The following is a 6308-nucleotide window of genomic DNA, read 5'->3' on the forward strand; positions in this document are numbered from 1 at the left end:
CGCTCCAGGTTATCGCGCCGTATGGCGGGTGACGGTGAGGTTGGTATCCCATCTTTGTCCGAGGCGTCTCCAATCACGTCTTCTGCCTGGAATCTCCCTGTGACTTGGACAGAATTGTCTTCAGTAATGAGGCCCACTTCGAACTGGTTTCAGTAACAAGAATAAAGACGCTACTTGCTGTGAATGAGGTGTCACCTTTACTACTGTGAAACATACTTCTTGTACTGCGCAAGTGATCATTGCTCTTAAGGTATCACTTCAGAGCCCATATTTAGTTGACATGTTTTTCTTATTTATACCCATACTGCCTCCTCCCAAGACACGGAAAGCAAAGAGCATGAAGTAGAATAGGTCCACTGTCAGAGGTAACAAAGCGACTGCTGCAGTGGTTAGAAAACTGGACTCGCATTCGGGAAGACGGAGGTTCAGACCCGAGTTCGGTCATCCAGATTTAGGTTTTCTGTGATTCCCCTAAGGGCAACGGCCTTGCCGCAGTGGGTACACCGGTTCTCGTCAGATCACAGAAGTTAAGCGCTGTCGGGTGAGGCTGGCACTTTGATGGGTGACCATCCGGGCCACCACGCGCTGTTGCCATTTTTCGGAATGCACTCAGCCTTCTGATGCCAATTGAGGAGCTACTCGACCGAATAGTAGTGGCTCGTGTCAAAGAAAACCATCATAACGACCGGGAGAGCGGTGTGCTGACCACACGCCCCTCCTATCCACATCCTCAAATGAGGATGACACGGCGGTCGGATGGTCCCAATGGGCCACTTGTGGCCTCAAGACGGAGTGCTTTAGTTTAGTGATTCTCCTAAATCGCTACAGGCAAATGCCGGAATGGTTCCTTTGAAAGGGCTCAGCCGATTTCCTTCCCTATCCTTGACACAACCCGAGCTCGTGTGCCGTCTCTAACAACAGCGATATAGACGGGACGTCAAACACAGTCTTCCTTTCTTCTTCCTTCAGAACGACTTTCGGTTACAACTTGCGACTCAGTCTTTTCCGGACCAGGGACCATTACCTCCGACTAAAACATTTACCATTCTCTGTCATCCTTGAAACTTGGTGATATCGTACCGGAACGACCCTGTATTTAACTTTTTAACAGCTAAACACATTATGTTTTAATTAACCTATGTAAAATATTGTATGATACAGAGTTCGTCCAAAAATTTCCGTGACTGTTCTTATTCCAGTCCTATAAGCGATGTCAGCGCAGTAACTACGATGGCAGCTTGAACTAACAACAGTAAACAACAACGTGCATTCAGTTGCGAGCAGGCATTGTTAAGTAGTGGACGTGCGGCAGTTGTACGTCGACGTTACTGTGTCACAAGCTACGATGAAGAAACACCTCTGAATTAAGTGTTAAAGACATGTTTAGAAGAAGAGAAAAGCGTCTGCAAAGTTTGTTGCGCACAGTTCGAATCGCGAACAAAAACAACGATGCGTGGACGCCTGCAGTGACTTTTGAAATACAAATCGTGAGCAATTCTTTTCTCGAAAAAAGTCGTCGCGGGTGATGAGACCTGGTACTATCGGTACGAACCTACCACCAATCGACAAAGTGCAGAAATACAAATGAAGGGGCAACGTTCTGACGACATAAGCGACTTTCAAGCCACTGTGACGTCCGAATTGAACAGCATCCCAAAGAAGGACTTTTCTGACAGTTTCACGATGTTGTATGAAAGTTCTGTGCACTGTAGCTAACACAACTACGAGGAGGCAATGTAGACCACCTGAAGCAATAAAATCATCATTTTTAACGACCCAGTCTTGAAATTGTTGGACTAACGGAGAGCGGCGTACGACTCAACACAACTTCTTGTCTTATATCACATATGGTTCATTGGTGGGAGTGAAGAAAATTGGAATAAATGCAATGTGTACAAAAAGAAAGCTAAGAGATTAACAAGAAAGTGTAAGGAAGAGGCAATGGAGAAAGTATTTGGGGAAACAGAATGTCCATTTGGATATAGGAGATTGGCAGAGGTGTGGAGGATGGTGTTGTTGTTGCGATCTTCAGCCCTGAGACTGGTTTGATGCAGTTCTCCATGATACTCTATCCTTTGCAAGCTTCTTCATCTCCCAGTGCCTACTGCAACCTACATTCTTCTGAATCTGCTGAGTGTATTAATCTCTTGGTCTCCGTCTAAGATTTTTACCCTCCACACTGCCCTCAAATACTAAAATGGTGATCCCTTGATGGGTCAGAACATGTCCTACATACCGATCCCTTCTTCTTGTCAAGTTGTGCTTAGTATATTAATCTCTTGGTCTCCCTCTAAGCCCTCTAACATTTTTACTCTCCACGCTGCCCTCAAATACTAATATGGTGATCCCTTGATGCGTCAGAACATGTCCTACATACCGATCCCTTCTTCTTGTCAAGTTGTGCTTAGTATATTAATCTCTTGGTCTCGCTCTAAGCCCTCTAACATTTTTACTCTCCACGCTGCCCTCCAGTACTAAAATTGTGATCTCTTGACGCGTCAGAACATGTCCTACCAACCGATCCCTTCTTCTTGTCAACTTGAGCCACATACTCCTCTTCTCCTCATTTCTATTCAATACTTCATCATTAGTTATGTGATCTGTCCTTCAAATCTTCAGCATTTTTCTGTAGCACCTCATTTCGAAAGCTTCTATTCTCTTCTTGTCCAAACTATTTATCGTCCATGTTTCACTTCCGTACATGGCTACACTCCATACAAATACTTTCAGAAACGACTTCCTGACACTTAAATCTACACGTGATGTTAACAAATTTCTCTTCTTCACAAACGTTTTCCTTGCCATTGCCAGTCTACATTTTATATCTTTTCTACTTTGACCATCATCAGTTATTATGCTCCCCAAATAGCAAAACTCCTTTACTACTTTAAGTGGCTCGTTTCCTAATCTAATTCCCTCAGCATCACCAGACTTAATTCGACTACATTCTATTATCCTCGTTTTGCTTTTGTTGATGTTCATCTTACATCCTCCTTTCAAGACACTGTCCGTTCCGTTAAACTGCTCTTCCAAGTCCTTCGCTGTCTCTGACAGAATTACAATGTCATCGGCGAACCTCAAAGTTTTAATTTCTTCTCCATGGATTTTAATACTTACACTGAATTTATCTGTTGTTTCCTTTACTGCTTACTCAATATACAGATTGAATAACGTCGGGGAGAGGCTACAACCCTGTCTCACTCCCTTCCCAACCACTGCTTCCCTTTCCTGCCCCTCGACTCCTATAACTTCCTTCTGGTTTTTGTACAAATTGCAAATAGCCTTTCGCTCTCTGTATTTTACCCTGCCACCTTCAGAATTTGAAAGAGTGTATTCCAGTTAACATTGTCAAAAGCTTTCTCTAAGTCTACAAATGCTAGAAACTTAGGCTTGCCTTTCCTTAATCTAGCTTCTAAGATAAGTCGTAGGGTCAGTATTGTCTCACGTTTTCCAACATTTCTACGGAATCCAAACTGATCTTCCCCGACGTCGGTTTCTACCAGTTTTTCCATTCGTCTGTAAAGAATTCGCGTTAGTATTTGCAGCCGTTGCTTATTAAACTGCTAGTTCGGTTATTTTCACATCTGTCAAATCCTGCTTTGTTTGGGATTGGAATTATTACATTGTGTTTAAAGTCTGACGGTATTTCGCGTGTCTCATACATCTTGCTCACCAGGTGATAGAGTTATGTCATGACTGGCTCTCCCAAGGCTGTCAGCAGTTCTAATGGAATGTTGTCTACTCCCGTGGACTTGCTTTGACTTAGGTCTTTCAGTGCCCGTCAAACTCTTCACGCAGTATCATATCTCCCATTTCATCTTCATCTACATCCTCTTCCATTTCCATAATATTGTCCTCAATTACATAGCCCTTTTATGGGCCTTGAACACAAATTACAGGGTGACAAATATTTAGTACGGTGAGGTTATAGTTTCCACCTGCACTGGCTTCACGAAGTTCAAACCGCTACCGGGTTGATGGTGGGCTGATTCTGTTAACCACAAGAAGCGTCTCGCCCTGATTGGCGCAGCCGGCTTGCAGAAGGCGCGTGATAGTAATAGCGCCTAACAGCCCCTGTAAAAGGCAGTGAATTGGCGAGGAATGCGGCTCGAGGCCTGCGCCTCTGCTGCCACGCGTCGCCACGCACGCCGCGACACGCACACGCTGCGCTGCGGGCGCCAGGCGGCCGGCCGTGCGTGAGGCCGCGGATGGCTGGGCACGCACCGTTGCCCGCGTGAGAGCCAAGGCCGCCGAGCGTCCGCTGTCCATTGGCTCCTCAATGGTCCGGCCCAATTCGCAGCATACAGATTGCCTCGCCGTCGGTCCGGCGCCCGCCGTTCATTTCCGACACGTCGTCTTTCCGGTGAGACCGTATTGTTCTTTGTTGGCAGAACCACAGTGTCCTCAGCGGACGACAAAGACATCATTAAGGTCGGGACACGGTTCATTTCTTAACTGGCCATGGGCCATATCCCACGCATTTCCTGCGTGTATACCTCATTCGGGGCCTTGCCTGTGGAGGCGGTAAGGGGGGGGGGGGGGGGGGGGGAGGGCGATCTCAAAAACTCTGCTCAGGCATAATATCTAGAACTGTGCTAAAGAACACTTGCAGTGGGCAAGAACAGGTACACCGCGCACAGGGGACAAAAGACTCCTCAGACGATACTAGTGAGACACACGACAGTAGTCGTGCTAGTAGGTCGTGCAGTTTATATATATATATATATATATATATATATATATATATATATATATATATATATATATATATATATATATATTGAGAGGCCAGACAAACGTGTGGTTCCTGAAGAGGGGCAGCAGCCTTTTCAGTAGTTGCAGGGGCAACAGTCTGGATGATTGACTGATCTGGCCTTGCAACATTAACCAAAACGGCCTTGCTGTGCTGGTACTGCGAACGGCTGAAAGCAAGGGGAAACTACAGCCGTAATTTTTCCCGAGGACATGCAGCTTTACTGTATGATTAAATGATGATGGCATCCTCTTGGGTAAAATATTCCGGAGGTAAAATAGTCCCCCATTCGGATCTCCGGGCGGGGACTACTCAGGAGGATGTCGTTATCAGGAGAAAGAAAACTGGCGTTCTACGGATCGGAGGGTGGAATGTCAGATCCCTTAATCGGGCAGGTAGGTTAGAAAATTTAAAAAGGGAAATGGATAGGTTAAAGTTAGATATAGTGGGAATTAGTGAAGTTCGGTGGCAGGAGGAACAAGACTTCTGGTCAGGTGACTACAGGGTTATAAACGCAAAATCAAATAGGGGTAATGCAGGAGTAGGTTTAATAATGAATAGGAAAATAGGAATGCGGGTAAGCTACTACAAACAGCATAGTGAACGCATTATTGTGGCCAAGATAGATACGAAGCCCACACCTACTACAGTAGTACAAGTTTATATGCCAACTAGCTCTGCAGATGATGAAGAAATTGAAGAAATGTACGATGAAATAAAAGAAATTATTCAGATAGTGAAGGGAGACGAAAATTTAATAGTAATGGGTGACTGGAATTCGAGTGTAGGAAAAGGGAGAGAAGGAAACATAGTAGGTGAATACGGATTGGGGCTAAGAAATGAAAGAGGAAGCCGCCTAGTAGAATTTTGCACAGAGCACAACTTAATTATAGGTAACACTTGGTTCAAGAATCATGAAACAAGGTTGTATACGTGGAAGAACCCTGGAGATACTAAAAGGTATCAAATAGATAATATAATGGTAAAACAGAGATTTAGGAACCAGGTTTTAAGTTGTAAGACCTTTCCAGGGGCAGATGTGGACTCGGACCACAATCTATTGGTTATGACCTGTAGATTAAAACTGAAGAAACTGCAAAAATGTGGGAAATTAAGGAGATGGGACCTGGATAAACTGAAAGAACCAGAGGTTGTACAGAGTTTCAGGGAAAGCATAAGGGGACAATTGACAGGAATAGGGGAAAGAAATACCGTAGAAGAAGAATGGGTAGCTCTGAGGGATGAAGTAGTAAAGGCAGCAGAGGATAAAGTAGGTAAAAAGACGAGGGCTGCTAGAAATCCTTGGGTAACAGAAGAAATATTGAATTTAATTGATGAAAGGAGAAAATATAAAAATGCAGTAAATGAAGCAGGCAAAAAGGAATACAATCGTCTCAAAAATGAGATCGACAGGAAGTGCAAAATGGCTAAACAGGGATGGCTAGAGGACAAATGTAAGGATGTAGAAGCTTATCTCACTAGGGGTAAGATAGATACTGCCTACAGGAAAATTAAAAAGACCTTTGGAGAGAAGAGAACCACATGTATGAATATC

At 44.4% G+C, this 6308-nt stretch overlaps 1 pseudogene; it reads left to right on the forward strand.

Moving 5' to 3' along the window:
- The first annotated feature begins 476 nt into the window (after nucleotides 1-476).
- On the forward strand, nucleotides 477-594 carry LOC126356627 (5S ribosomal RNA; annotated as a pseudogene).
- The last annotated feature ends 5714 nt before the right edge of the window (nucleotides 595-6308 follow it).

This window comes from Schistocerca gregaria, chromosome 3, assembly GCF_023897955.1.
Source record: "Schistocerca gregaria isolate iqSchGreg1 chromosome 3, iqSchGreg1.2, whole genome shotgun sequence".
NCBI classification, from domain to species: Eukaryota; Metazoa; Arthropoda; class Insecta; order Orthoptera; family Acrididae; genus Schistocerca; species Schistocerca gregaria.